At 52.3% G+C, this 27,186-nt stretch overlaps 36 non-coding genes across 36 annotated transcripts; all 36 read left to right on the forward strand.

Moving 5' to 3' along the window:
* The first annotated feature begins 160 nt into the window (after window positions 1–160).
* Trnae-cuc lies at window positions 161–232 on the forward strand. Its single transcript has one exon. It is a non-coding gene; the product is annotated as a tRNA-Glu (tRNA).
* Window positions 233–595: 363 nt separating this feature from the next.
* On the forward strand, window positions 596–667 carry Trnah-gug. The gene has a single exon. It is a non-coding gene; the product is annotated as a tRNA-His (tRNA).
* A 747-nt stretch (window positions 668–1,414) lies between these two features.
* Window positions 1,415–1,496, forward strand: Trnal-uag. Its single transcript has one exon. It is a non-coding gene; the product is annotated as a tRNA-Leu (tRNA).
* Window positions 1,497–1,941: 445 nt separating this feature from the next.
* Window positions 1,942–2,013, forward strand: Trnae-cuc. The gene has a single exon. It is a non-coding gene; the product is annotated as a tRNA-Glu (tRNA).
* A 374-nt stretch (window positions 2,014–2,387) lies between these two features.
* On the forward strand, window positions 2,388–2,459 carry Trnah-gug. Its single transcript has one exon. It is a non-coding gene; the product is annotated as a tRNA-His (tRNA).
* Window positions 2,460–3,206: 747 nt separating this feature from the next.
* Trnal-uag lies at window positions 3,207–3,288 on the forward strand. Its single transcript has one exon. It is a non-coding gene; the product is annotated as a tRNA-Leu (tRNA).
* Window positions 3,289–3,733: 445 nt separating this feature from the next.
* Window positions 3,734–3,805, forward strand: Trnae-cuc. The gene has a single exon. It is a non-coding gene; the product is annotated as a tRNA-Glu (tRNA).
* Window positions 3,806–4,168: 363 nt separating this feature from the next.
* On the forward strand, window positions 4,169–4,240 carry Trnah-gug. The gene has a single exon. It is a non-coding gene; the product is annotated as a tRNA-His (tRNA).
* Window positions 4,241–4,987: 747 nt separating this feature from the next.
* Window positions 4,988–5,069, forward strand: Trnal-uag. Its single transcript has one exon. It is a non-coding gene; the product is annotated as a tRNA-Leu (tRNA).
* Window positions 5,070–5,514: 445 nt separating this feature from the next.
* Trnae-cuc lies at window positions 5,515–5,586 on the forward strand. Its single transcript has one exon. It is a non-coding gene; the product is annotated as a tRNA-Glu (tRNA).
* Window positions 5,587–5,960: 374 nt separating this feature from the next.
* Trnah-gug lies at window positions 5,961–6,032 on the forward strand. The gene has a single exon. It is a non-coding gene; the product is annotated as a tRNA-His (tRNA).
* A 747-nt stretch (window positions 6,033–6,779) lies between these two features.
* Trnal-uag lies at window positions 6,780–6,861 on the forward strand. Its single transcript has one exon. It is a non-coding gene; the product is annotated as a tRNA-Leu (tRNA).
* A 445-nt stretch (window positions 6,862–7,306) lies between these two features.
* Trnae-cuc lies at window positions 7,307–7,378 on the forward strand. Its single transcript has one exon. It is a non-coding gene; the product is annotated as a tRNA-Glu (tRNA).
* Window positions 7,379–7,752: 374 nt separating this feature from the next.
* Window positions 7,753–7,824, forward strand: Trnah-gug. Its single transcript has one exon. It is a non-coding gene; the product is annotated as a tRNA-His (tRNA).
* Window positions 7,825–8,571: 747 nt separating this feature from the next.
* On the forward strand, window positions 8,572–8,653 carry Trnal-uag. Its single transcript has one exon. It is a non-coding gene; the product is annotated as a tRNA-Leu (tRNA).
* Window positions 8,654–9,098: 445 nt separating this feature from the next.
* Window positions 9,099–9,170, forward strand: Trnae-cuc. Its single transcript has one exon. It is a non-coding gene; the product is annotated as a tRNA-Glu (tRNA).
* A 363-nt stretch (window positions 9,171–9,533) lies between these two features.
* Trnah-gug lies at window positions 9,534–9,605 on the forward strand. Its single transcript has one exon. It is a non-coding gene; the product is annotated as a tRNA-His (tRNA).
* Window positions 9,606–16,292: 6,687 nt separating this feature from the next.
* Trnae-cuc lies at window positions 16,293–16,364 on the forward strand. Its single transcript has one exon. It is a non-coding gene; the product is annotated as a tRNA-Glu (tRNA).
* A 374-nt stretch (window positions 16,365–16,738) lies between these two features.
* Window positions 16,739–16,810, forward strand: Trnah-gug. Its single transcript has one exon. It is a non-coding gene; the product is annotated as a tRNA-His (tRNA).
* A 747-nt stretch (window positions 16,811–17,557) lies between these two features.
* Trnal-uag lies at window positions 17,558–17,639 on the forward strand. The gene has a single exon. It is a non-coding gene; the product is annotated as a tRNA-Leu (tRNA).
* A 445-nt stretch (window positions 17,640–18,084) lies between these two features.
* Window positions 18,085–18,156, forward strand: Trnae-cuc. Its single transcript has one exon. It is a non-coding gene; the product is annotated as a tRNA-Glu (tRNA).
* Window positions 18,157–18,523: 367 nt separating this feature from the next.
* Trnah-gug lies at window positions 18,524–18,595 on the forward strand. Its single transcript has one exon. It is a non-coding gene; the product is annotated as a tRNA-His (tRNA).
* A 747-nt stretch (window positions 18,596–19,342) lies between these two features.
* Trnal-uag lies at window positions 19,343–19,424 on the forward strand. The gene has a single exon. It is a non-coding gene; the product is annotated as a tRNA-Leu (tRNA).
* A 445-nt stretch (window positions 19,425–19,869) lies between these two features.
* On the forward strand, window positions 19,870–19,941 carry Trnae-cuc. The gene has a single exon. It is a non-coding gene; the product is annotated as a tRNA-Glu (tRNA).
* A 374-nt stretch (window positions 19,942–20,315) lies between these two features.
* Trnah-gug lies at window positions 20,316–20,387 on the forward strand. The gene has a single exon. It is a non-coding gene; the product is annotated as a tRNA-His (tRNA).
* Window positions 20,388–21,134: 747 nt separating this feature from the next.
* On the forward strand, window positions 21,135–21,216 carry Trnal-uag. The gene has a single exon. It is a non-coding gene; the product is annotated as a tRNA-Leu (tRNA).
* Window positions 21,217–21,661: 445 nt separating this feature from the next.
* On the forward strand, window positions 21,662–21,733 carry Trnae-cuc. The gene has a single exon. It is a non-coding gene; the product is annotated as a tRNA-Glu (tRNA).
* A 374-nt stretch (window positions 21,734–22,107) lies between these two features.
* Window positions 22,108–22,179, forward strand: Trnah-gug. Its single transcript has one exon. It is a non-coding gene; the product is annotated as a tRNA-His (tRNA).
* Window positions 22,180–22,926: 747 nt separating this feature from the next.
* On the forward strand, window positions 22,927–23,008 carry Trnal-uag. Its single transcript has one exon. It is a non-coding gene; the product is annotated as a tRNA-Leu (tRNA).
* Window positions 23,009–23,453: 445 nt separating this feature from the next.
* Trnae-cuc lies at window positions 23,454–23,525 on the forward strand. The gene has a single exon. It is a non-coding gene; the product is annotated as a tRNA-Glu (tRNA).
* Window positions 23,526–23,899: 374 nt separating this feature from the next.
* On the forward strand, window positions 23,900–23,971 carry Trnah-gug. Its single transcript has one exon. It is a non-coding gene; the product is annotated as a tRNA-His (tRNA).
* Window positions 23,972–24,718: 747 nt separating this feature from the next.
* On the forward strand, window positions 24,719–24,800 carry Trnal-uag. Its single transcript has one exon. It is a non-coding gene; the product is annotated as a tRNA-Leu (tRNA).
* Window positions 24,801–25,245: 445 nt separating this feature from the next.
* Window positions 25,246–25,317, forward strand: Trnae-cuc. Its single transcript has one exon. It is a non-coding gene; the product is annotated as a tRNA-Glu (tRNA).
* A 374-nt stretch (window positions 25,318–25,691) lies between these two features.
* Window positions 25,692–25,763, forward strand: Trnah-gug. The gene has a single exon. It is a non-coding gene; the product is annotated as a tRNA-His (tRNA).
* A 747-nt stretch (window positions 25,764–26,510) lies between these two features.
* Window positions 26,511–26,592, forward strand: Trnal-uag. Its single transcript has one exon. It is a non-coding gene; the product is annotated as a tRNA-Leu (tRNA).
* Window positions 26,593–27,037: 445 nt separating this feature from the next.
* Trnae-cuc lies at window positions 27,038–27,109 on the forward strand. Its single transcript has one exon. It is a non-coding gene; the product is annotated as a tRNA-Glu (tRNA).
* The last annotated feature ends 77 nt before the right edge of the window (window positions 27,110–27,186 follow it).

Genomic DNA, 27,186 nt, shown 5'->3' on the forward strand with positions numbered 1-27,186 from the left:
TTTGTAGGCACCTTTTGCTCTCATCATTGCTGGCGTCCGTCTCCCCGAAATGCGTCCGGGGCACGCCGTTCTATAACGCGAGAGAGCGGATTTTTTACAGTTGTCGTCAGTTAACCGTGGGTGGCTGCTGCGTTCGCTGGAAAGAGCACTGCCGTCGTTATCCGGTGTGGTCTAGTGGCTAGGATACCTGGCTCTCACCCAGGAGGCCCGGGTTCGATTCCCGGTACCGGAATCGCGCGTTTTTGTTGCTCCTCTTATGCGACTTGTCTCGACTTTGCTCGACTGACGCGTGCAGAAAGCTACGTTAAGTATGATTCACGGCAACACCTGACGGCGAGAGAGATGAAGCGTCTATCCACTTGTTATCCAGCCACATACCTGTAGTCAAGAGGCTTGGGGGACTGCAAGACATTGCCACGGAGGTGAATGCAGCTAACCACTGTAGTTAGTGTCCTGACAGCGCAGGCACGTTCATTTGCTCGTATACATGTGATGGAGACCGTGTCTCACACTGCTGTGGCGTACACCTTGGCCTAGGCTCTGCTGTGTATCGCCACTTGCATTACAGGCAGCTGCTTTCGCGGGCGCGTCCGTGGCCGTGATCGTCTAGTGGTTAGGACATTGCGTTGTGGCCGCAATAACCCAGGTTCGAATCCTGGTCACGGCAATTTTGAAAGTTTTGCCTTGCTGCCGTTGCAATGACGAGTACTCGAAATGACAGTACTCTCTTGATTTTTTCACTCGTGTTCCGCAGGCCGCAGTTTGCCCTACCACTTCATCCCCAACACGTAATGTCGCCTCCTAGAGCGCAGACGTCCGCTGCTCTCTGTAGTCGAAAAGGGCAGTTGTTTGAAGTGCGATGGATGAGCAGCCAGTCCCAGCAGAACCGGAAGCTGTGGCGTGCACTGTTTGTACAAATGCTAGGAACACTGGCGCACCAAGCAGCGCATGTAGCGTGGCCGAGCGCTTTAAGGCGCTGGTTTAAGGCACCAGACTCTCTGTAGGCGCGGTTTCGAATCCCGTAGCTGCCGGGGGCTTTGCTGTGATCGCGTTAAGCTGCCGCTTTTTCTTCAAGTGTAACCTCCTTGAGCTCACATATGTTTGATACATGGAGCATTCTAGCTCCGCCTGACAGTTACAGCTACGATACTTTAGTGGTTACGGAAAGCCCAGGTTCGAAACCTGGTCACGGCACGAAAACGTCTCTTGACGCTGTCTCCTTAACTGCGACAGCTACAGACAAGTGGCGTCGCTACCATACGGCGGGCACGGCTTTTTCTTGCTGTGGATGGCCTAAAGAGACGCTTCCAGTGGGAGAGCAGTGGAAATACATGGCACGGCGATTGCCAAGATACTTCCATTTCGAAGTGATCTTTGTAGTACAAACGAAACGTTTTGCGGCTGCTGCTCCAACGGTAACGTGGCCGAGCGGTCTAAGGCGCTGGTTTTAGGCACCAGTCTCTTCGGAGGCGTGGGTTCGAATCCCACCGTTGCCACTTTTTACGTCTCATTTTTGTGCCGTTGCGGTGTGTTCTCGTGGGGTAGGACGCAGCTCTAATGACGCGCGTGTTGTGTAGGTAGCGTGGCCGAGCGGTCTAAGGCGCTGGTTTCAGGCACCATTCTCTTCGGAGGCGTGGGTTCCAATCCCACTCCTGCCAAACGTGTAATGTTTCCTGTGTCGAAGGCAGGTGCACTCATTGCCCGCAAAGGAAACAGCACAACAAGGCGTGAGCGTCTGCTTGGTGAATTGCCGTAGAACAGTGCGTGGTGCAACGACAGGATTTGTAGGCACCTTTTGCTCTCATCATTGCTGGCGTCCGTCTCCCCGAAATGCGTCCGGGGCACGCCGTTCTATAACGCGAGAGAGCGGATTTTTTACAGTTGTCGTCAGTTAACCGTGGGTGGCTGCTGCGTTCGCTGGAAAGAGCACTGCCGTCGTTATCCGGTGTGGTCTAGTGGCTAGGATACCTGGCTCTCACCCAGGAGGCCCGGGTTCGATTCCCGGTACCGGAATCGCGCGTTTTTGTTGCTCCTCTTATGCGACTTGTCTCGACTTTGCTCGACTGACGCTACGCTGACGCGTGCAGAAAGCTACGTTAAGTATGATTCACGGCAACACCTGACGGCGAGAGAGATGAAGCGTCTATCCACTTGTTATCCAGCCACATACCTGTAGTCAAGAGGCTTGGGGGACTGCAAGACATTGCCACGGAGGTGAATGCAGCTAACCACTGTAGTTAGTGTCCTGACAGCGCAGGCACGTTCATTTGCTCGTATACATGTGATGGAGACCGTGTCTCACACTGCTGTGGCGTACACCTTGGCCTAGGCTCTGCTGTGTATCGCCACTTGCATTACAGGCAGCTGCTTTCGCGGGCGCGTCCGTGGCCGTGATCGTCTAGTGGTTAGGACATTGCGTTGTGGCCGCAATAACCCAGGTTCGAATCCTGGTCACGGCAATTTTGAAAGTTTTGCCTTGCTGCCGTTGCAATGACGAGTACTCGAAATGACAGTACTCTCTTGATTTTTTCACTCGTGTTCCGCAGGCCGCAGTTTGCCCTACCACTTCATCCCCAACACGTAATGTCGCCTCCTAGAGCGCAGACGTCCGCTGCTCTCTGTAGTCGAAAAGGGCAGTTGTTTGAAGTGCGATGGATGAGCAGCCAGTCCCAGCAGAACCGGAAGCTGTGGCGTGCACTGTTTGTACAAATGCTAGGAACACTGGCGCACCAAGCAGCGCATGTAGCGTGGCCGAGCGCTTTAAGGCGCTGGTTTAAGGCACCAGACTCTCTGTAGGCGCGGTTTCGAATCCCGTAGCTGCCGGGGGCTTTGCTGTGATCGCGTTAAGCTGCCGCTTTTTCTTCAAGTGTAACCTCCTTGAGCTCACATATGTTTGATACATGGAGCATTCTAGCTCCGCCTGACAGTTACAGCTACGATACTTTAGTGGTTACGGAAAGCCCAGGTTCGAAACCTGGTCACGGCACGAAAACGTCTCTTGACGCTGTCTCCTTAACTGCGACAGCTACAGACAAGTGGCGTCGCTACCATACGGCGGGCACGGCTTTTTCTTGCTGTGGATGGCCTAAAGAGACGCTTCCAGTGGGAGAGCAGTGGAAATACATGGCACGGCGATTGCCAAGATACTTCCATTTCGAAGTGATCTTTGTAGTACAAACGAAACGTTTTGCGGCTGCTGCTCCAACGGTAACGTGGCCGAGCGGTCTAAGGCGCTGGTTTTAGGCACCAGTCTCTTCGGAGGCGTGGGTTCGAATCCCACCGTTGCCACTTTTTACGTCTCATTTTTGTGCCGTTGCGGTGTGTTCTCGTGGGGTAGGACGCAGCTCTAATGACGCGCGTGTTGTGTAGGTAGCGTGGCCGAGCGGTCTAAGGCGCTGGTTTCAGGCACCATTCTCTTCGGAGGCGTGGGTTCCAATCCCACTCCTGCCAAACGTGTAATGTTTCCTGTGTCGAAGGCAGGTGCACTCATTGCCCGCAAAGGAAACAGCACAACAAGGCGTGAGCGTCTGCTTGGTGAATTGCCGTAGAACAGTGCGTGGTGCAACGACAGGATTTGTAGGCACCTTTTGCTCTCATCATTGCTGGCGTCCGTCTCCCCGAAATGCGTCCGGGGCACGCCGTTCTATAACGCGAGAGAGCGGATTTTTTACAGTTGTCGTCAGTTAACCGTGGGTGGCTGCTGCGTTCGCTGGAAAGAGCACTGCCGTCGTTATCCGGTGTGGTCTAGTGGCTAGGATACCTGGCTCTCACCCAGGAGGCCCGGGTTCGATTCCCGGTACCGGAATCGCGCGTTTTTGTTGCTCCTCTTATGCGACTTGTCTCGACTTTGCTCGACTGACGCGTGCAGAAAGCTACGTTAAGTATGATTCACGGCAACACCTGACGGCGAGAGAGATGAAGCGTCTATCCACTTGTTATCCAGCCACATACCTGTAGTCAAGAGGCTTGGGGGACTGCAAGACATTGCCACGGAGGTGAATGCAGCTAACCACTGTAGTTAGTGTCCTGACAGCGCAGGCACGTTCATTTGCTCGTATACATGTGATGGAGACCGTGTCTCACACTGCTGTGGCGTACACCTTGGCCTAGGCTCTGCTGTGTATCGCCACTTGCATTACAGGCAGCTGCTTTCGCGGGCGCGTCCGTGGCCGTGATCGTCTAGTGGTTAGGACATTGCGTTGTGGCCGCAATAACCCAGGTTCGAATCCTGGTCACGGCAATTTTGAAAGTTTTGCCTTGCTGCCGTTGCAATGACGAGTACTCGAAATGACAGTACTCTCTTGATTTTTTCACTCGTGTTCCGCAGGCCGCAGTTTGCCCTACCACTTCATCCCCAACACGTAATGTCGCCTCCTAGAGCGCAGACGTCCGCTGCTCTCTGTAGTCGAAAAGGGCAGTTGTTTGAAGTGCGATGGATGAGCAGCCAGTCCCAGCAGAACCGGAAGCTGTGGCGTGCACTGTTTGTACAAATGCTAGGAACACTGGCGCACCAAGCAGCGCATGTAGCGTGGCCGAGCGCTTTAAGGCGCTGGTTTAAGGCACCAGACTCTCTGTAGGCGCGGTTTCGAATCCCGTAGCTGCCGGGGGCTTTGCTGTGATCGCGTTAAGCTGCCGCTTTTTCTTCAAGTGTAACCTCCTTGAGCTCACATATGTTTGATACATGGAGCATTCTAGCTCCGCCTGACAGTTACAGCTACGATACTTTAGTGGTTACGGAAAGCCCAGGTTCGAAACCTGGTCACGGCACGAAAACGTCTCTTGACGCTGTCTCCTTAACTGCGACAGCTACAGACAAGTGGCGTCGCTACCATACGGCGGGCACGGCTTTTTCTTGCTGTGGATGGCCTAAAGAGACGCTTCCAGTGGGAGAGCAGTGGAAATACATGGCACGGCGATTGCCAAGATACTTCCATTTCGAAGTGATCTTTGTAGTACAAACGAAACGTTTTGCGGCTGCTGCTCCAACGGTAACGTGGCCGAGCGGTCTAAGGCGCTGGTTTTAGGCACCAGTCTCTTCGGAGGCGTGGGTTCGAATCCCACCGTTGCCACTTTTTACGTCTCATTTTTGTGCCGTTGCGGTGTGTTCTCGTGGGGTAGGACGCAGCTCTAATGACGCGCGTGTTGTGTAGGTAGCGTGGCCGAGCGGTCTAAGGCGCTGGTTTCAGGCACCATTCTCTTCGGAGGCGTGGGTTCCAATCCCACTCCTGCCAAACGTGTAATGTTTCCTGTGTCGAAGGCAGGTGCACTCATTGCCCGCAAAGGAAACAGCACAACAAGGCGTGAGCGTCTGCTTGGTGAATTGCCGTAGAACAGTGCGTGGTGCAACGACAGGATTTGTAGGCACCTTTTGCTCTCATCATTGCTGGCGTCCGTCTCCCCGAAATGCGTCCGGGGCACGCCGTTCTATAACGCGAGAGAGTGGATTTTTTACAGTTGTCGTCAGTTAACCGTGGGTGGCTGCTGCGTTCGCTGGAAAGAGCACTGCCGTCGTTATCCGGTGTGGTCTAGTGGCTAGGATACCTGGCTCTCACCCAGGAGGCCCGGGTTCGATTCCCGGTACCGGAATCGCGCGTTTTTGTTGCTCCTCTTATGCGACTTGTCTCGACTTTGCTCGACTGACGCTACGCTGACGCGTGCAGAAAGCTACGTTAAGTATGATTCACGGCAACACCTGACGGCGAGAGAGATGAAGCGTCTATCCACTTGTTATCCAGCCACATACCTGTAGTCAAGAGGCTTGGGGGACTGCAAGACATTGCCACGGAGGTGAATGCAGCTAACCACTGTAGTTAGTGTCCTGACAGCGCAGGCACGTTCATTTGCTCGTATACATGTGATGGAGACCGTGTCTCACACTGCTGTGGCGTACACCTTGGCCTAGGCTCTGCTGTGTATCGCCACTTGCATTACAGGCAGCTGCTTTCGCGGGCGCGTCCGTGGCCGTGATCGTCTAGTGGTTAGGACATTGCGTTGTGGCCGCAATAACCCAGGTTCGAATCCTGGTCACGGCAATTTTGAAAGTTTTGCCTTGCTGCCGTTGCAATGACGAGTACTCGAAATGACAGTACTCTCTTGATTTTTTCACTCGTGTTCCGCAGGCCGCAGTTTGCCCTACCACTTCATCCCCAACACGTAATGTCGCCTCCTAGAGCGCAGACGTCCGCTGCTCTCTGTAGTCGAAAAGGGCAGTTGTTTGAAGTGCGATGGATGAGCAGCCAGTCCCAGCAGAACCGGAAGCTGTGGCGTGCACTGTTTGTACAAATGCTAGGAACACTGGCGCACCAAGCAGCGCATGTAGCGTGGCCGAGCGCTTTAAGGCGCTGGTTTAAGGCACCAGACTCTCTGTAGGCGCGGTTTCGAATCCCGTAGCTGCCGGGGGCTTTGCTGTGATCGCGTTAAGCTGCCGCTTTTTCTTCAAGTGTAACCTCCTTGAGCTCACATATGTTTGATACATGGAGCATTCTAGCTCCGCCTGACAGTTACAGCTACGATACTTTAGTGGTTACGGAAAGCCCAGGTTCGAAACCTGGTCACGGCACGAAAACGTCTCTTGACGCTGTCTCCTTAACTGCGACAGCTACAGACAAGTGGCGTCGCTACCATACGGCGGGCACGGCTTTTTCTTGCTGTGGATGGCCTAAAGAGACGCTTCCAGTGGGAGAGCAGTGGAAATACATGGCACGGCGATTGCCAAGATACTTCCATTTCGAAGTGATCTTTGTAGTACAAACGAAACGTTTTGCGGCTGCTGCTCCAACGGTAACGTGGCCGAGCGGTCTAAGGCGCTGGTTTTAGGCACCAGTCTCTTCGGAGGCGTGGGTTCGAATCCCACCGTTGCCACTTTTTACGTCTCATTTTTGTGCCGTTGCGGTGTGTTCTCGTGGGGTAGGACGCAGCTCTAATGACGCGCGTGTTGTGTAGGTAGCGTGGCCGAGCGGTCTAAGGCGCTGGTTTCAGGCACCATTCTCTTCGGAGGCGTGGGTTCCAATCCCACTCCTGCCAAACGTGTAATGTTTCCTGTGTCGAAGGCAGGTGCACTCATTGCCCGCAAAGGAAACAGCACAACAAGGCGTGAGCGTCTGCTTGGTGAATTGCCGTAGAACAGTGCGTGGTGCAACGACAGGATTTGTAGGCACCTTTTGCTCTCATCATTGCTGGCGTCCGTCTCCCCGAAATGCGTCCGGGGCACGCCGTTCTATAACGCGAGAGAGTGGATTTTTTACAGTTGTCGTCAGTTAACCGTGGGTGGCTGCTGCGTTCGCTGGAAAGAGCACTGCCGTCGTTATCCGGTGTGGTCTAGTGGCTAGGATACCTGGCTCTCACCCAGGAGGCCCGGGTTCGATTCCCGGTACCGGAATCGCGCGTTTTTGTTGCTCCTCTTATGCGACTTGTCTCGACTTTGCTCGACTGACGCTACGCTGACGCGTGCAGAAAGCTACGTTAAGTATGATTCACGGCAACACCTGACGGCGAGAGAGATGAAGCGTCTATCCACTTGTTATCCAGCCACATACCTGTAGTCAAGAGGCTTGGGGGACTGCAAGACATTGCCACGGAGGTGAATGCAGCTAACCACTGTAGTTAGTGTCCTGACAGCGCAGGCACGTTCATTTGCTCGTATACATGTGATGGAGACCGTGTCTCACACTGCTGTGGCGTACACCTTGGCCTAGGCTCTGCTGTGTATCGCCACTTGCATTACAGGCAGCTGCTTTCGCGGGCGCGTCCGTGGCCGTGATCGTCTAGTGGTTAGGACATTGCGTTGTGGCCGCAATAACCCAGGTTCGAATCCTGGTCACGGCAATTTTGAAAGTTTTGCCTTGCTGCCGTTGCAATGACGAGTACTCGAAATGACAGTACTCTCTTGATTTTTTCACTCGTGTTCCGCAGGCCGCAGTTTGCCCTACCACTTCATCCCCAACACGTAATGTCGCCTCCTAGAGCGCAGACGTCCGCTGCTCTCTGTAGTCGAAAAGGGCAGTTGTTTGAAGTGCGATGGATGAGCAGCCAGTCCCAGCAGAACCGGAAGCTGTGGCGTGCACTGTTTGTACAAATGCTAGGAACACTGGCGCACCAAGCAGCGCATGTAGCGTGGCCGAGCGCTTTAAGGCGCTGGTTTAAGGCACCAGACTCTCTGTAGGCGCGGTTTCGAATCCCGTAGCTGCCGGGGGCTTTGCTGTGATCGCGTTAAGCTGCCGCTTTTTCTTCAAGTGTAACCTCCTTGAGCTCACATATGTTTGATACATGGAGCATTCTAGCTCCGCCTGACAGTTACAGCTACGATACTTTAGTGGTTACGGAAAGCCCAGGTTCGAAACCTGGTCACGGCACGAAAACGTCTCTTGACGCTGTCTCCTTAACTGCGACAGCTACAGACAAGTGGCGTCGCTACCATACGGCGGGCACGGCTTTTTCTTGCTGTGGATGGCCTAAAGAGACGCTTCCAGTGGGAGAGCAGTGGAAATACATGGCACGGCGATTGCCAAGATACTTCCATTTCGAAGTGATCTTTGTAGTACAAACGAAACGTTTTGCGGCTGCTGCTCCAACGGTAACGTGGCCGAGCGGTCTAAGGCGCTGGTTTTAGGCACCAGTCTCTTCGGAGGCGTGGGTTCGAATCCCACCGTTGCCACTTTTTACGTCTCATTTTTGTGCCGTTGCGGTGTGTTCTCGTGGGGTAGGACGCAGCTCTAATGACGCGCGTGTTGTGTAGGTAGCGTGGCCGAGCGGTCTAAGGCGCTGGTTTCAGGCACCATTCTCTTCGGAGGCGTGGGTTCCAATCCCACTCCTGCCAAACGTGTAATGTTTCCTGTGTCGAAGGCAGGTGCACTCATTGCCCGCAAAGGAAACAGCACAACAAGGCGTGAGCGTCTGCTTGGTGAATTGCCGTAGAACAGTGCGTGGTGCAACGACAGGATTTGTAGGCACCTTTTGCTCTCATCATTGCTGGCGTCCGTCTCCCCGAAATGCGTCCGGGGCACGCCGTTCTATAACGCGAGAGAGCGGATTTTTTACAGTTGTCGTCAGTTAACCGTGGGTGGCTGCTGCGTTCGCTGGAAAGAGCACTGCCGTCGTTATCCGGTGTGGTCTAGTGGCTAGGATACCTGGCTCTCACCCAGGAGGCCCGGGTTCGATTCCCGGTACCGGAATCGCGCGTTTTTGTTGCTCCTCTTATGCGACTTGTCTCGACTTTGCTCGACTGACGCGTGCAGAAAGCTACGTTAAGTATGATTCACGGCAACACCTGACGGCGAGAGAGATGAAGCGTCTATCCACTTGTTATCCAGCCACATACCTGTAGTCAAGAGGCTTGGGGGACTGCAAGACATTGCCACGGAGGTGAATGCAGCTAACCACTGTAGTTAGTGTCCTGACAGCGCAGGCACGTTCATTTGCTCGTATACATGTGATGGAGACCGTGTCTCACACTGCTGTGGCGTACACCTTGGCCTAGGCTCTGCTGTGTATCGCCACTTGCATTACAGGCAGCTGCTTTCGCGGGCGCGTCCGTGGCCGTGATCGTCTAGTGGTTAGGACATTGCGTTGTGGCCGCAATAACCCAGGTTCGAATCCTGGTCACGGCAATTTTGAAAGTTTTGCCTTGCTGCCGTTGCAATGACGAGTACTCGAAATGACAGTACTCTCTTGATTTTTTCACTCGTGTTCCGCAGGCCGCAGTTTGCCCTACCACTTCATCCCCAACACGTAATGTCGCCTCCTAGAGCGCAGACGTCCGCTGCTCTCTGTAGTCGAAAAGGGCAGTTGTTTGAAGTGCGATGGATGAGCAGCCAGTCCCAGCAGAACCGGAAGCTGTGGCGTGCACTGTTTGTACAAATGCTAGGAACACTGGCGCACCAAGCAGCGCATGTAGCGTGGCCGAGCGCTTTAAGGCGCTGGTTTAAGGCACCAGACTCTCTGTAGGCGCGGTTTCGAATCCCGTAGCTGCCGGGGGCTTTGCTGTGATCGCGTTAAGCTGCCGCTTTTTCTTCAAGTGTAACCTCCTTGAGCTCACATATGTTTGATACATGGAGCATTCTAGCTCCGCCTGACAGTTACAGCTACGATACTTTAGTGGTTACGGAAAGCCCAGGTTCGAAACCTGGTCACGGCACGAAAACGTCTCTTGACGCTGTCTCCTTAACTGCGACAGCTACAGACAAGTGGCGTCGCTACCATACGGCGGGCACGGCTTTTTCTTGCTGTGGATGGCCTAAAGAGACGCTTCCAGTGGGAGAGCAGTGGAAATACATGGCACGGCGATTGCCAAGATACTTCCATTTCGAAGTGATCTTTGTAGTACAAACGAAACGTTTTGCGGCTGCTGCTCCAACGGTAACGTGGCCGAGCGGTCAGTTCCGCTTGCGACGCCGTGCAGGTCGCACGTGTTGTGCCTTCGCTCCGCAATAGCGTGTGCAAGCCGTGACTACTTTCGTTGTTTACGTTGTTTGCTAGATTTGCTGTCTTGTGCATCCGTCACTTCACTTCGCTTTTAGTGTTTTGTGTCGTTCTGTGTTAGCGGTCTCGACCGTTTAATAAGTGGATATGTCGTCCAGGTTGTTCCCAAGGAAATGTACTCTGTGTTTCGAATTTGACAAGTCTACACGTCATGTTCAACCGAGTTCCATGGAAGTTCACGATTTCATAGTGGATGTCATTGGTATTACGTCTGACCAGGTTCATACTGCCTATTACGACACGGATCTCTACTGTTTCTTCGTCAAGTTGTTAAACCCTGTGTTACTGGAGAGGATTCTGTTAAAACATGGTAGCAGAGCTGAGTTCCGTCATCGTGACGCCTCGGTGAGTACTGTTCTCATATCCAATGCTGATGTAGAATATAAAAATGTCCGTGTGTACAACCTGCCGCCGGAAGTTGAAAACTGTTATTTACGTGAGATTTTGACGAAGTATGGGGAGGTCAAGCAAATCCGTAACGAACGTTGGTCTAGCCAACATCGGTTACAGTGTTTTAGTGGCGTCCGGTCAGTCGAAATGCACGTCAAGCAAGATATCCCCTCCCATCTTATTGTTTGTGGGTATAAAGTGCATGTCACCTACAGTGGGCAACCAGGCACATGCTTTATTTGTAACGAAACTGGCCACTTGCGTACGAACTGCCCTAAACGTGTCTTTGTTCTCAAAAGTACTTTGGAACAGCGTAGAAAATTGACATTGGCCGATCTTGTTAGGGAGGCACCAATCACGGACATCGAACGCCCTAGTGATAGTGAAATATTGCCCCCAGAGCCTGGTTTGCCTGTTGCCGACTTTCCACCCTTTCCTTCAAAACCGGTTACAGATCCGCCTGCTTCCAAATCTGACGTGCAGCTGCTGAGCCACAAACGGCGACGAACGTGTGATGATGATAGTCCGGACGAAGATCTCCAGGAATTAGAACATGACGTCCCGAAAGAGATGCCGGTTACGGTTCCTAACTCACGTTTTTCTGAACCGTCGCACGCAGCTGTCGACGTTGCGGCTATTGACGTCATTCCGAGTGACGTACAGGCAGCTTTGGCATCACAACAGCCGAGCCCGCCGCCTGAAGTCGCGACGTCACCACAGGACGAATCACAACAAGCGCGTGCTCCCGATAAGCATAACGAGGAAGGCAGTATTTGTGTACAAACTGAAGGAAGTCAAAGTCCGTCTACAAACAAACACGCAGTTCGTGCTAGTGACAACAAACAAACTTGTCCACCTTCTGAGTCAGTTCTTTCTGCAGATCAGATGGCTGAGGCGTCACATCCCGTTATGGACTGCGAAGTCACTCAGGACCCTCCCACGCCTCCGTCTGCCGATGTGTTCCCTAGCAGAGCACGTAGTAGGACCAAAGTTCAACCGAACGTCAACGCAGTACGGAAGAAAAACAAACCCAACGACACCCAAGTGACTGTTCGTGATCCTCCCGACAATGCAGACCATTCCGAAGTTTCTATGCCCTTGTAATGCGACCAGTGTTGTTTAGTGACCCTTTCCGTACCTCACTGTACTAATGGCACAAGCGTACAAATTCGTCTCCCTGAACATAAATAAGATTCGATCTGATCTCAAAATTGCGGCCCTACAGCAGTTTCTATACGAATCTGACGCTGATATTGTGTTGTTACAGGAAGTTACTGTTTTGAATCTCTTCATCTCTGGTTTTAAAACCATATCAAACGTTGCTCCTGAGGAAAGTACAGGTACCGCACTTTTAATACGGGAAGGTATTCCAGTTGGGGAGATCGAGTTTTTAGATTCCGGTCGAGGAGTGGGCTGTAAAATTTTTGATGTCACCCTTGTTAACTTATATGCCCCGTCAGGCAACAGCAACAAATTCGAACGGTCACGTTTTTATAAGGAGGATGTTACGTATCTGTTGCGGGGAAGTCCTCAACACCTGATAATAGGAGGTGACTTTAACTGTGTTCTACGTAAAAACGATCAGTCCCCTAATTTTAACTACTGTAAAGAACTGCACGAGCTAGTTAAGAATATTAAGCTGAAAGATGCTTGGGAACTGCAGTATCCTACTTTAGTTAAATTCACTTTTTTCACCGTTACTTCATGCAGCCGTCTGGATAGAATTTATCTATCGGACTTTATCAGTGACCGACTCCTAGCGGTTGACGTAATCCCGGCTAGTTTTACCGACCATTGCGCTGTTGCGGCAACAATTCACTTAAATCGACAGCCTACCAAATTATTTCGTTCCCCGTGGATGTTAAACATATCGCATCTGGCGGACGCTGAATTATTTGACGTTATCAGACATGTGTGGGAAACTTGTTTGCGTTCCATCACTTTTTATCCGACTAAAGCGATGTGGTGGACCACTGTTGCCAAACCAAAGCTTCGAAAAAGTCTCATTTATTATAGTGCTCAGAAAGCACGCGCCTGCAAGAAGACCTTTGAGTTTTACTACACTGTGTTGCGACAATTGTATGATTCATCCACTGCGACCAACACTAACTTTCCATCAATTCAACGTGTCAAGGCTAAACTTGTCAGCTTGAAGCGTCAACAATTGGAAGGTCTGAAAGTTAAATCCAAACCTAAATCTGTTTTAGCTGACGAAATGACATCTATGTACCATTTATTCAAGCATTTATCACGCCGCCGCCGGGCTTTCATTGATGTTTTGGAAAGAGATAATGGGGAATTACTCTCTACTCAAGCGGCCATTATTAGTGAAATTCACCAACATTTCCAACGACTGTATTCCAGTGAGATTGTCAATGAACCTGCTGTCAGTGCAGTGGTCAATGTTTTTGATAGGGCGATTAGTCCTGCTGACAATGTCGACTTTTTATCGGATTTCACTCCCGAGGAAGTTTTAGCCTTGATCTCCAAGTCGCCTTCCTTTAAATCGCCTGGTCCTGATGGTTTGCCCAAGGAATTTTATACCAAATTCTGGAATGTCCTTGGTGGTACTTTTACTGAAATTGTTAATGAAGTCATGAGTGGTGGTCCTCTTCCTGCCGACTTGAAAGTGGGTAGAATTGTTTTAGTCCCGAAGAGAACTGGTCACAAGCGAGTTGATAATCTCCGTCCAATCACATTATTGAACTTTGATTATAAAACGATTGCCCGAGCGATTAATAGCAGAATGGCCCCCATCCTTGGGAAAGTTATTTATTCACATCAGTCTTGCCTTCCAGGGAGATCCATTATGACTCCGGTTGCAGAGTACAGAGACGTTATTTCAGTAGCGGCCGTAACCAACATCAAATGTGCTTTCCTTTTTCTTGACTTTTGCAAAGCTTTTGACCGCGTTAGTCATCACTATTTAGAACGCATCCTGCAACGAATTGGACTCGAAGAACGAGCTGTGGCAGTCATTCGGAATATGATAACCGGCATTACTGCTAGGATCACAGTTAACGGTCAGCTGACACAAGCTGTTAGCATACGACGCGGTGTACCGCAAGGCAGTCCGTTGTCGATGTCGCTCTTTGTTTTGTCGCTCGAGCCATTTCTGAAGAGATTGTGTATCACATTAAGTGGCCTTTCTGTCTTAGGGAGCAATCTTACTGTGAGGGCTTACGCCGATGATGTTGCTGTTATCCTACGTCATGAGTCTGAAGTGGCCCAATTGCGGGCTGAGATTGATACTTACAGCACTGCTTCTGGGGCGAAACTCAGTGAGGGTAAATGTAAGGTTCTACGCTTACGGGGCTTCGAATCTCTTGCTATACCGTGGGCGCAGATCGTCGAACAACATGTTGCTCTGGGTATCATCATCGATAGGTGTCCCTTACGTATGGCAGCTAAAAACTGGAAACTTACTGCCAATCGCATACAGGGAGCTATAGTGGAAAACACCTGGCGATCGACAAATATCCTCCAGAAGATCAGGATTTTGAATACATACATACTCTGTAAAGCTTATTATGTCGCTCAGGTGTTCCCTCTTCCCAAAATGCAAGCCCATAAGATCATGCGTTTGTCCAGCAGGTTTGTGTGGCTCGGTCATATTTTTAAGTTAACCTATACCACACTGTCTAAGTCAGTGCAAGCTGGGGGCCTGCAACTCAATGATATCCGTCGAAAGGCGACAGCACTCTATATAAAACGCACAACTGTGATAATTACCACGATGCCCCATACTATCACATCGAAGCTGTTTCGCATTGTTCGCCCTAAATGTATGAAACCGCCAATTGACATCGGTAAACTCAACTTTCAATTGCAACATGTCGGTGTTTATTACCTCGAAATTAGTTACTTAGGTGACAGTGTTTTCACAAGTCCTTGTCTCACGACAGTGTTCTTACTTGCTCAGTGGCAGAAGTACGAAGCTCCAACTACAATTGAAATGCACTACCCAAGAATCGTCTGGACGGCAGTGTGGACCAATATTACTCTAAAAATTCATTCCTACGATGTGATTTCCGCCTGGTATAAAGTTGTCCACAATCTTGTTCCAACCAACGAAAAACTCAACCGCATTGGCTTAAGTGCTACTGACAACTGCCTCAAATGTGGATTGGTAGACACTCTGAGGCACAGGTTTACTTGCTGCGGGCATCAGTTCAACTGGCATTGGGTGCGGAAACGATTGGCGCTGCTCACACGTAGCACTGAAAGTCTTTATACAACTGATATCCTCCTGTGGCCTGATACACGGTTTTACCCCAAAACGAAAAACAATACTGTTATGTGGATGCTGGGTCATTTTGTCACTTACGTCATCACTAACCACGGAGAAGACAATATTACTGCCTTTACTGCTTATATGGAAACGGCATATTGGCGAAGAAACCAGTTCCCGCTCATTAAAAGGGATTTTGGAAACATGTTAAAAATACTATTTGAGAAACAGGGAATTGGGTGATTCTAAAGTCAATCCACGATTACTGTTAACATTTCCACGGTGAAGTTCCCAAGTACAAGCGAACACTGAATACTATTTTCGTTATCGTTTCACCTATGGCGCTTGAAGAACCTGAAGTTTTCTTTTCTTTCTTATTCCTCATTATTTGTTTTTTGCGGGAAGAGACATTTTTTTTTTTTTCCCTTGGTTTTGAGAGAGATTTCTATTTTTCGTTGCACTTATATTACAAAGAAGACGAGGCAATGAACTCCTTGTAATCCGGAAGAACCAGTATTATTTTTGTGTACTGTTGTACGACGCCAGTGAATCTGGAGACTTTGATTTCTTTTGACTATAGCTGATGAAGCTCGCCAAGGACGGCATTCATGGAGAGCGCAAGGAGGGCTGTAAGGGGAGAAGGGAGGCCCTAAAAAAAAAAAAAAAAAAATAAAAAAAAAAAGCGGTCTAAGGCGCTGGTTTTAGGCACCAGTCTCTTCGGAGGCGTGGGTTCGAATCCCACCGTTGCCACTTTTTACGTCTCATTTTTGTGCCGTTGCGGTGTGTTCTCGTGGGGTAGGACGCAGCTCTAATGACGCGCGTGTTGTGTAGGTAGCGTGGCCGAGCGGTCTAAGGCGCTGGTTTCAGGCACCATTCTCTTCGGAGGCGTGGGTTCCAATCCCACTCCTGCCAAACGTGTAATGTTTCCTGTGTCGAAGGCAGGTGCACTCATTGCCCGCAAAGGAAACAGCACAACAAGGCGTGAGCGTCTGCTTGGTGAATTGCCGTAGAACAGTGCGTGGTGCAACGACAGGATTTGTAGGCACCTTTTGCTCTCATCATTGCTGGCGTCCGTCTCCCCGAAATGCGTCCGGGGCACGCCGTTCTATAACGCGAGAGAGCGGATTTTTTACAGTTGTCGTCAGTTAACCGTGGGTGGCTGCTGCGTTCGCTGGAAAGAGCACTGCCGTCGTTATCCGGTGTGGTCTAGTGGCTAGGATACCTGGCTCTCACCCAGGAGGCCCGGGTTCGATTCCCGGTACCGGAACCGCGCGTTTTTGTTGCTCCTCTTATGCGACTTGTCTCGACTTTGCTCGACTGACGCTACGCTGACGCGTGCAGAAAGCTACGTTAAGTATGATTCACGGCAACACCTGACGGCGAGAGAGATGAAGCGTCTATCCACTTGTTATCCAGCCACATACCTGTAGTCAAGAGGCTTGGGGGACTGCAAGACATTGCCACGGAGGTGAATGCAGCTAACCACTGTAGTTAGTGTCCTGACAGCGCAGGCACGTTCATTTGCTCGTATACATGTGATGGAGACCGTGTCTCACACTGCTGTGGCGTACACCTTGGCCTAGGCTCTGCTGTGTATCGCCACTTGCATTACAGGCAGCTGCTTTCGCGGGCGCGTCCGTGGCCGTGATCGTCTAGTGGTTAGGACATTGCGTTGTGGCCGCAATAACCCAGGTTCGAATCCTGGTCACGGCAATTTTGAAAGTTTTGCCTTGCTGCCGTTGCAATGACGAGTACTCGAAATGACAGTACTCTCTTGATTTTTTCACTCGTGTTCCGCAGGCCGCAGTTTGCCCTACCACTTCATCCCCAACACGTAATGTCGCCTCCTAGAGCGCAGACGTCCGCTGCTCTCTGTAGTCGAAAAGGGCAGTTGTTTGAAGTGCGATGGATGAGCAGCCAGTCCCAGCAGAACCGGAAGCTGTGGCGTGCACTGTTTGTACAAATGCTAGGAACACTGGCGCACCAAGCAGCGCATGTAGCGTGGCCGAGCGCTTTAAGGCGCTGGTTTAAGGCACCAGACTCTCTGTAGGCGCGGTTTCGAATCCCGTAGCTGCCGGGGGCTTTGCTGTGATCGCGTTAAGCTGCCGCTTTTTCTTCAAGTGTAACCTCCTTGAGCTCACATATGTTTGATACATGGAGCATTCTAGCTCCGCCTGACAGTTACAGCTACGATACTTTAGTGGTTACGGAAAGCCCAGGTTCGAAACCTGGTCACGGCACGAAAACGTCTCTTGACGCTGTCTCCTTAACTGCGACAGCTACAGACAAGTGGCGTCGCTACCATACGGCGGGCACGGCTTTTTCTTGCTGTGGATGGCCTAAAGAGACGCTTCCAGTGGGAGAGCAGTGGAAATACATGGCACGGCGATTGCCAAGATACTTCCATTTCGAAGTGATCTTTGTAGTACAAACGAAACGTTTTGCGGCTGCTGCTCCAACGGTAACGTGGCCGAGCGGTCTAAGGCGCTGGTTTTAGGCACCAGTCTCTTCGGAGGCGTGGGTTCGAATCCCACCGTTGCCACTTTTTACGTCTCATTTTTGTGCCGTTGCGGTGTGTTCTCGTGGGGTAGGACGCAGCTCTTGTGACGCGCGTGTTGTGTAGGTAGCGTGGCCGAGCGGTCTAAGGCGCTGGTTTCAGGCACCATTCTCTTCGGAGGCGTGGGTTCCAATCCCACAGCTGCCAAACGTGTAATGTTTCCTGTGTCGAAGGCAGGTGCACTCATTGCCCGCAAAGGAAACAGCACAACAAGGCGTGAGCGTCTGCTTGGTGAATTGCCGTAGAACAGTGCGTGGTGCAACGACAGGATTTGTAGGCACCTTTTGCTCTCATCATTGCTGGCGTCCGTCTCCCCGAAATGCGTCCGGGGCACGCCGTTCTATAACGCGAGAGAGCGGATTTTTTACAGTTGTCGTCAGTTAACCGTGGGTGGCTGCTGCGTTCGCTGGAAAGAGCACTGCCGTCGTTATCCGGTGTGGTCTAGTGGCTAGGATACCTGGCTCTCACCCAGGAGGCCCGGGTTCGATTCCCGGTACCGGAATCGCGCGTTTTTGTTGCTCCTCTTATGTCTCGACTTAGCTCGACTGACGCTACGCTGACGCGTGCAGAAAGCTACGTTAAGTATGATTCACGGCAACACCTGACGGCGAGAGAGATGAAGCGTCTATCCACTTGTTATCCAGCCACATACCTGTAGTCAAGAGGCTTGGGGGACTGCAAGACATTGCCACGGAGGTGAATGCAGCTAACCACTGTAGTTAGTGTCCTGACAGCGCAGGCACGTTCATTTGCTCGTATACATGTGATGGAGACCGTGTCTCACACTGCTGTGGCGTACACCTTGGCCTAGGCTCTGCTGTGTATCGCCACTTGCATTACAGGCAGCTGCTTTCGCGGGCGCGTCCGTGGCCGTGATCGTCTAGTGGTTAGGACATTGCGTTGTGGCCGCAATAACCCAGGTTCGAATCCTGGTCACGGCAATTTTGAAAGTTTTGCCTTGCTGCCGTTGCAATGACGAGTACTCGAAATGACAGTACTCTCTTGATTTTTTCACTCGTGTTCCGCAGGCCGCAGTTTGCCCTACCACTTCATCCCCAACACGTAATGTCGCCTCCTAGAGCGCAGACGTCCGCTGCTCTCTGTAGTCGAAAAGGGCAGTTGTTTGAAGTGCGATGGATGAGCAGCCAGTCCCAGCAGAACCGGAAGCTGTGGCGTGCACTGTTTGTACAAATGCTAGGAACACTGGCGCACCAAGCAGCGCATGTAGCGTGGCCGAGCGCTTTAAGGCGCTGGTTTAAGGCACCAGACTCTCTGTAGGCGCGGTTTCGAATCCCGTAGCTGCCGGGGGCTTTGCTGTGATCGCGTTAAGCTGCCGCTTTTTCTTCAAGTGTAACCTCCTTGAGCTCACATATGTTTGATACATGGAGCATTCTAGCTCCGCCTGACAGTTACAGCTACGATACTTTAGTGGTTACGGAAAGCCCAGGTTCGAAACCTGGTCACGGCACGAAAACGTCTCTTGACGCTGTCTCCTTAACTGCGACAGCTACAGACAAGTGGCGTCGCTACCATACGGCGGGCACGGCTTTTTCTTGCTGTGGATGGCCTAAAGAGACGCTTCCAGTGGGAGAGCAGTGGAAATACATGGCACGGCGATTGCCAAGATACTTCCATTTCGAAGTGATCTTTGTAGTACAAACGAAACGTTTTGCGGCTGCTGCTCCAACGGTAACGTGGCCGAGCGGTCTAAGGCGCTGGTTTTAGGCACCAGTCTCTTCGGAGGCGTGGGTTCGAATCCCACCGTTGCCACTTTTTACGTCTCATTTTTGTGCCGTTGCGGTGTGTTCTCGTGGGGTAGGACGCAGCTCTTGTGACGCGCGTGTTGTGTAGGTAGCGTGGCCGAGCGGTCTAAGGCGCTGGTTTCAGGCACCATTCTCTTCGGAGGCGTGGGTTCCAATCCCACAGCTGCCAAACGTGTAATGTTTCCTGTGTCGAAGGCAGGTGCACTCATTGCCCGCAAAGGAAACAGCACAACAAGGCGTGAGCGTCTGCTTGGTGAATTGCCGTAGAACAGTGCGTGGTGCAACGACAGGATTTGTAGGCACCTTTTGCTCTCATCATTGCTGGCGTCCGTCTCCCCGAAATGCGTCCGGGGCACGCCGTTCTATAACGCGAGAGAGCGGATTTTTTACAGTTGTCGTCAGTTAACCGTGGGTGGCTGCTGCGTTCGCTGGAAAGAGCACTGCCGTCGTTATCCGGTGTGGTCTAGTGGCTAGGATACCTGGCTCTCACCCAGGAGGCCCGGGTTCGATTCCCGGTACCGGAATCGCGCGTTTTTGTTGCTCCTCTTATGCGACTTGTCTCGACTTTGCTCGACTGACGCTACGCTGACGCGTGCAGAAAGCTACGTTAAGTATGATTCACGGCAACACCTGACGGCGAGAGAGATGAAGCGTCTATCCACTTGTTATCCAGCCACATACCTGTAGTCAAGAGGCTTGGGGGACTGCAAGACATTGCCACGGAGGTGAATGCAGCTAACCACTGTAGTTAGTGTCCTGACAGCGCAGGCACGTTCATTTGCTCGTATACATGTGATGGAGACCGTGTCTCACACTGCTGTGGCGTACACCTTGGCCTAGGCTCTGCTGTGTATCGCCACTTGCATTACAGGCAGCTGCTTTCGCGGGCGCGTCCGTGGCCGTGATCGTCTAGTGGTTAGGACATTGCGTTGTGGCCGCAATAACCCAGGTTCGAATCCTGGTCACGGCAATTTTGAAAGTTTTGCCTTGCTGCCGTTGCAATGACGAGTACTCGAAATGACAGTACTCTCTTGATTTTTTCACTCGTGTTCCGCAGGCCGCAGTTTGCCCTACCACTTCATCCCCAACACGTAATGTCGCCTCCTAGAGCGCAGACGTCCGCTGCTCTCTGTAGTCGAAAAGGGCAGTTGTTTGAAGTGCGATGGATGAGCAGCCAGTCCCAGCAGAACCGGAAGCTGTGGCGTGCACTGTTTGTACAAATGCTAGGAACACTGGCGCACCAAGCAGCGCATGTAGCGTGGCCGAGCGCTTTAAGGCGCTGGTTTAAGGCACCAGACTCTCTGTAGGCGCGGTTTCGAATCCCGTAGCTGCCGGGGGCTTTGCTGTGATCGCGTTAAGCTGCCGCTTTTTCTTCAAGTGTAACCTCCTTGAGCTCACATATGTTTGATACATGGAGCATTCTAGCTCCGCCTGACAGTTACAGCTACGATACTTTAGTGGTTACGGAAAGCCCAGGTTCGAAACCTGGTCACGGCACGAAAACGTCTCTTGACGCTGTCTCCTTAACTGCGACAGCTACAGACAAGTGGCGTCGCTACCATACGGCGGGCACGGCTTTTTCTTGCTGTGGATGGCCTAAAGAGACGCTTCCAGTGGGAGAGCAGTGGAAATACATGGCACGGCGATTGCCAAGATACTTCCATTTCGAAGTGATCTTTGTAGTACAAACGAAACGTTTTGCGGCTGCTGCTCCAACGGTAACGTGGCCGAGCGGTCTAAGGCGCTGGTTTTAGGCACCAGTCTCTTCGGAGGCGTGGGTTCGAATCCCACCGTTGCCACTTTTTACGTCTCATTTTTGTGCCGTTGCGGTGTGTTCTCGTGGGGTAGGACGCAGCTCTTGTGACGCGCGTGTTGTGTAGGTAGCGTGGCCGAGCGGTCTAAGGCGCTGGTTTCAGGCACCATTCTCTTCGGAGGCGTGGGTTCCAATCCCACAGCTGCCAAACGTGTAATGTTTCCTGTGTCGAAGGCAGGTGCACTCATTGCCCGCAAAGGAAACAGCACAACAAGGCGTGAGCGTCTGCTTGGTGAATTGCCGTAGAACAGTGCGTGGTGCAACGACAGGATTTGTAGGCACCTTTTGCTCTCATCATTGCTGGCGTCCGTCTCCCCGAAATGCGTCCGGGGCACGCCGTTCTATAACGCGAGAGAGCGGATTTTTTACAGTTGTCGTCAGTTAACCGTGGGTGGCTGCTGCGTTCGCTGGAAAGAGCACTGCCGTCGTTATCCGGTGTGGTCTAGTGGCTAGGATACCTGGCTCTCACCCAGGAGGCCCGGGTTCGATTCCCGGTACCGGAATCGCGCGTTTTTGTTGCTCCTCTTATGCGACTTGTCTCGACTTTGCTCGACTGACGCTACGCTGACGCGTGCAGAAAGCTACGTTAAGTATGATTCACGGCAACACCTGACGGCGAGAGAGATGAAGCGTCTATCCACTTGTTATCCAGCCACATACCTGTAGTCAAGAGGCTTGGGGGACTGCAAGACATTGCCACGGAGGTGAATGCAGCTAACCACTGTAGTTAGTGTCCTGACAGCGCAGGCACGTTCATTTGCTCGTATACATGTGATGGAGACCGTGTCTCACACTGCTGTGGCGTACACCTTGGCCTAGGCTCTGCTGTGTATCGCCACTTGCATTACAGGCAGCTGCTTTCGCGGGCGCGTCCGTGGCCGTGATCGTCTAGTGGTTAGGACATTGCGTTGTGGCCGCAATAACCCAGGTTCGAATCCTGGTCACGGCAATTTTGAAAGTTTTGCCTTGCTGCCGTTGCAATGACGAGTACTCGAAATGACAGTACTCTCTTGATTTTTTCACTCGTGTTCCGCAGGCCGCAGTTTGCCCTACCACTTCATCCCCAACACGTAATGTCGCCTCCTAGAGCGCAGACGTCCGCTGCTCTCTGTAGTCGAAAAGGGCAGTTGTTTGAAGTGCGATGGATGAGCAGCCAGTCCCAGCAGAACCGGAAGCTGTGGCGTGCACTGTTTGTACAAATGCTAGGAACACTGGCGCACCAAGCAGCGCATGTAGCGTGGCCGAGCGCTTTAAGGCGCTGGTTTAAGGCACCAGACTCTCTGTAGGCGCGGTTTCGAATCCCGTAGCTGCCGGGGGCTTTGCTGTGATCGCGTTAAGCTGCCGCTTTTTCTTCAAGTGTAACCTCCTTGAGCTCACATATGTTTGATACATGGAGCATTCTAGCTCCGCCTGACAGTTACAGCTACGATACTTTAGTGGTTACGGAAAGCCCAGGTTCGAAACCTGGTCACGGCACGAAAACGTCTCTTGACGCTGTCTCCTTAACTGCGACAGCTACAGACAAGTGGCGTCGCTACCATACGGCGGGCACGGCTTTTTCTTGCTGTGGATGGCCTAAAGAGACGCTTCCAGTGGGAGAGCAGTGGAAATACATGGCACGGCGATTGCCAAGATACTTCCATTTCGAAGTGATCTTTGTAGTACAAACGAAACGTTTTGCGGCTGCTGCTCCAACGGTAACGTGGCCGAGCGGTCTAAGGCGCTGGTTTTAGGCACCAGTCTCTTCGGAGGCGTGGGTTCGAATCCCACCGTTGCCACTTTTTACGTCTCATTTTTGTGCCGTTGCGGTGTGTTCTCGTGGGGTAGGACGCAGCTCTTGTGACGCGCGTGTTGTGTAGGTAGCGTGGCCGAGCGGTCTAAGGCGCTGGTTTCAGGCACCATTCTCTTCGGAGGCGTGGGTTCCAATCCCACTCCTGCCAAACGTGTAATGTTTCCTGTGTCGAAGGCAGGTGCACTCATTGCCCGCAAAGGAAACAGCACAACAAGGCGTGAGCGTCTGCTTGGTGAATTGCCGTAGAACAGTGCGTGGTGCAACGACAGGATTTGTAGGCACCTTTTGCTCTCATCATTGCTGGCGTCCGTCTCCCCGAAATGCGTCCGGGGCACGCCGTTCTATAACGCGAGAGAGCGGATTTTTTACAGTTGTCGTCAGTTAACCGTGGGTGGCTGCTGCGTTCGCTGGAAAGAGCACTGCCGTCGTTATCCGGTGTGGTCTAGTGGCTAGGATACCTGGCTCTCACCCAGGAGGCCCGGGTTCGATTCCCGGTACCGGAATCGCGCGTTTTTGTTGCTCCTCTTATGCGACTTGTCTCGACTTTGCTCGACTGACGCTACGCTGACGCGTGCAGAAAGCTACGTTAAGTATGATTCACGGCAACACCTGACGGCGAGAGAGATGAAGCGTCTATCCACTTGTTATCCAGCCACATACCTGTAGTCAAGAGGCTTGGGGGACTGCAAGACATTGCCACGGAGGTGAATGCAGCTAACCACTGTAGTTAGTGTCCTGACAGCGCAGGCACGTTCATTTGCTCGTATACATGTGATGGAGACCGTGTCTCACACTGCTGTGGCGTACACCTTGGCCTAGGCTCTGCTGTGTATCGCCACTTGCATTACAGGCAGCTGCTTTCGCGGGCGCGTCCGTGGCCGTGATCGTCTAGTGGTTAGGACATTGCGTTGTGGCCGCAATAACCCAGGTTCGAATCCTGGTCACGGCAATTTTGAAAGTTTTGCCTTGCTGCCGTTGCAATGACGAGTACTCGAAATGACAGTACTCTCTTGATTTTTTCACTCGTGTTCCGCAGGCCGCAGTTTGCCCTACCACTTCATCCCCAACACGTAATGTCGCCTCCTAGAGCGCAGACGTCCGCTGCTCTCTGTAGTCGAAAAGGGCAGTTGTTTGAAGTGCGATGGATGAGCAGCCAGTCCCAGCAGAACCGGAAGCTGTGGCGTGCACTGTTTGTACAAATGCTAGGAACACTGGCGCACCAAGCAGCGCATGTAGCGTGGCCGAGCGCTTTAAGGCGCTGGTTTAAGGCACCAGACTCTCTGTAGGCGCGGTTTCGAATCCCGTAGCTGCCGGGGGCTTTGCTGTGATCGCGTTAAGCTGCCGCTTTTTCTTCAAGTGTAACCTCCTTGAGCTCACATATGTTTGATACATGGAGCATTCTAGCTCCGCCTGACAGTTACAGCTACGATACTTTAGTGGTTACGGAAAGCCCAGGTTCGAAACCTGGTCACGGCACGAAAACGTCTCTTGACGCTGTCTCCTTAACTGCGACAGCTACAGACAAGTGGCGTCGCTACCATACGGCGGGCACGGCTTTTTCTTGCTGTGGATGGCCTAAAGAGACGCTTCCAGTGGGAGAGCAGTGGAAATACATGGCACGGCGATTGCCAAGATACTTCCATTTCGAAGTGATCTTTGTAGTACAAACGAAACGTTTTGCGGCTGCTGCTCCAACGGTAACGTGGCCGAGCGGTCTAAGGCGCTGGTTTTAGGCACCAGTCTCTTCGGAGGCGTGGGTTCGAATCCCACCGTTGCCACTTTTTACGTCTCATTTTTGTGCCGTTGCGGTGTGTTCTCGTGGGGTAGGACGCAGCTCTTGTGACGCGCGTGTTGTGTAGGTAGCGTGGCCGAGCGGTCTAAGGCGCTGGTTTCAGGCACCATTCTCTTCGGAGGCGTGGGTTCCAATCCCACAGCTGCCAAACGTGTAATGTTTCCTGTGTCGAAGGCAGGTGCACTCATTGCCCGCAAAGGAAACAGCACAACAAGGCGTGAGCGTCTGCTTGGTGAATTGCCGTAGAACAGTGCGTGGTGCAACGACAGGATTTGTAGGCACCTTTTGCTCTCATCATTGCTGGCGTCCGTCTCCCCGAAATGCGTCCGGGGCACGCCGTTCTATAACGCGAGAGAGCGGATTTTTTACAGTTGTCGTCAGTTAACCGTGGGTGGCTGCTGCGTTCGCTGGAAAGAGCACTGCCGTCGTTATCCGGTGTGGTCTAGTGGCTAGGATACCTGGCTCTCACCCAGGAGGCCCGGGTTCGATTCCCGGTACCGGAATCGCGCGTTTTTGTTGCTCCTCTTATGCGACTTGTCTCGACTTTGCTCGACTGACGCTACGCTGACGCGTGCAGAAAGCTACGTTAAGTATGATTCACGGCAACACCTGACGGCGAGAGAGATGAAGCGTCTATCCACTTGTTATCCAGCCACATACCTGTAGTCAAGAGGCTTGGGGGACTGCAAGACATTGCCACGGAGGTGAATGCAGCTAACCACTGTAGTTAGTGTCCTGACAGCGCAGGCACGTTCATTTGCTCGTATACATGTGATGGAGACCGTGTCTCACACTGCTGTGGCGTACACCTTGGCCTAGGCTCTGCTGTGTATCGCCACTTGCATTACAGGCAGCTGCTTTCGCGGGCGCGTCCGTGGCCGTGATCGTCTAGTGGTTAGGACATTGCGTTGTGGCCGCAATAACCCAGGTTCGAATCCTGGTCACGGCAATTTTGAAAGTTTTGCCTTGCTGCCGTTGCAATGACGAGTACTCGAAATGACAGTACTCTCTTGATTTTTTCACTCGTGTTCCGCAGGCCGCAGTTTGCCCTACCACTTCATCCCCAACACGTAATGTCGCCTCCTAGAGCGCAGACGTCCGCTGCTCTCTGTAGTCGAAAAGGGCAGTTGTTTGAAGTGCGATGGATGAGCAGCCAGTCCCAGCAGAACCGGAAGCTGTGGCGTGCACTGTTTGTACAAATGCTAGGAACACTGGCGCACCAAGCAGCGCATGTAGCGTGGCCGAGCGCTTTAAGGCGCTGGTTTAAGGCACCAGACTCTCTGTAGGCGCGGTTTCGAATCCCGTAGCTGCCGGGGGCTTTGCTGTGATCGCGTTAAGCTGCCGCTTTTTCTTCAAGTGTAACCTCCTTGAGCTCACATATGTTTGATACATGGAGCATTCTAGCTCCGCCTGACAGTTACAGCTACGATACTTTAGTGGTTACGGAAAGCCCAGGTTCGAAACCTGGTCACGGCACGAAAACGTCTCTTGACGCTGTCTCCTTAACTGCGACAGCTACAGACAAGTGGCGTCGCTACCATACGGCGGGCACGGCTTTTTCTTGCTGTGGATGGCCTAAAGAGACGCTTCCAGTGGGAGAGCAGTGGAAATACATGGCACGGCGATTGCCAAGATACTTCCATTTCGAAGTGATCTTTGTAGTACAAACGAAACGTTTTGCGGCTGCTGCTCCAACGGTAACGTGGCCGAGCGGTCTAAGGCGCTGGTTTTAGGCACCAGTCTCTTCGGAGGCGTGGGTTCGAATCCCACCGTTGCCACTTTTTACGTCTCATTTTTGTGCCGTTGCGGTGTGTTCTCGTGGGGTAGGACGCAGCTCTTGTGACGCGCGTGTTGTGTAGGTAGCGTGGCCGAGCGGTCTAAGGCGCTGGTTTCAGGCACCATTCTCTTCGGAGGCGTGGGTTCCAATCCCACTCCTGCCAAACGTGTAATGTTTCCTGTGTCGAAGGCAGGTGCACTCATTGCCCGCAAAGGAAACAGCACAACAAGGCGTGAGCGTCTGCTTGGTGAATTGCCGTAGAACAGTGCGTGGTGCAACGACAGGATTTGTAGGCACCTTTTGCTCTCATCATTGCTGGCGTCCGTCTCCCCGAAATGCGTCCGGGGCACGCCGTTCTATAACGCGAGAGAGCGGATTTTTTACAGTTGTCGTCAGTTAACCGTGGGTGGCTGCTGCGTTCGCTGGAAAGAGCACTGCCGTCGTTATCCGGTGTGGTCTAGTGGCTAGGATACCTGGCTCTCACCCAGGAGGCCCGGGTTCGATTCCCGGTACCGGAATCGCGCGTTTTTGTTGCTCCTCTTATGCGACTTGTCTCGACTTTGCTCGACTGACGCTACGCTGACGCGTGCAGAAA

The sequence above is a fragment of the Schistocerca piceifrons genome, chromosome 1 (genome assembly GCF_021461385.2).
Source record: "Schistocerca piceifrons isolate TAMUIC-IGC-003096 chromosome 1, iqSchPice1.1, whole genome shotgun sequence".
In the NCBI taxonomy this organism is placed as follows: domain Eukaryota; kingdom Metazoa; phylum Arthropoda; class Insecta; order Orthoptera; family Acrididae; genus Schistocerca; species Schistocerca piceifrons.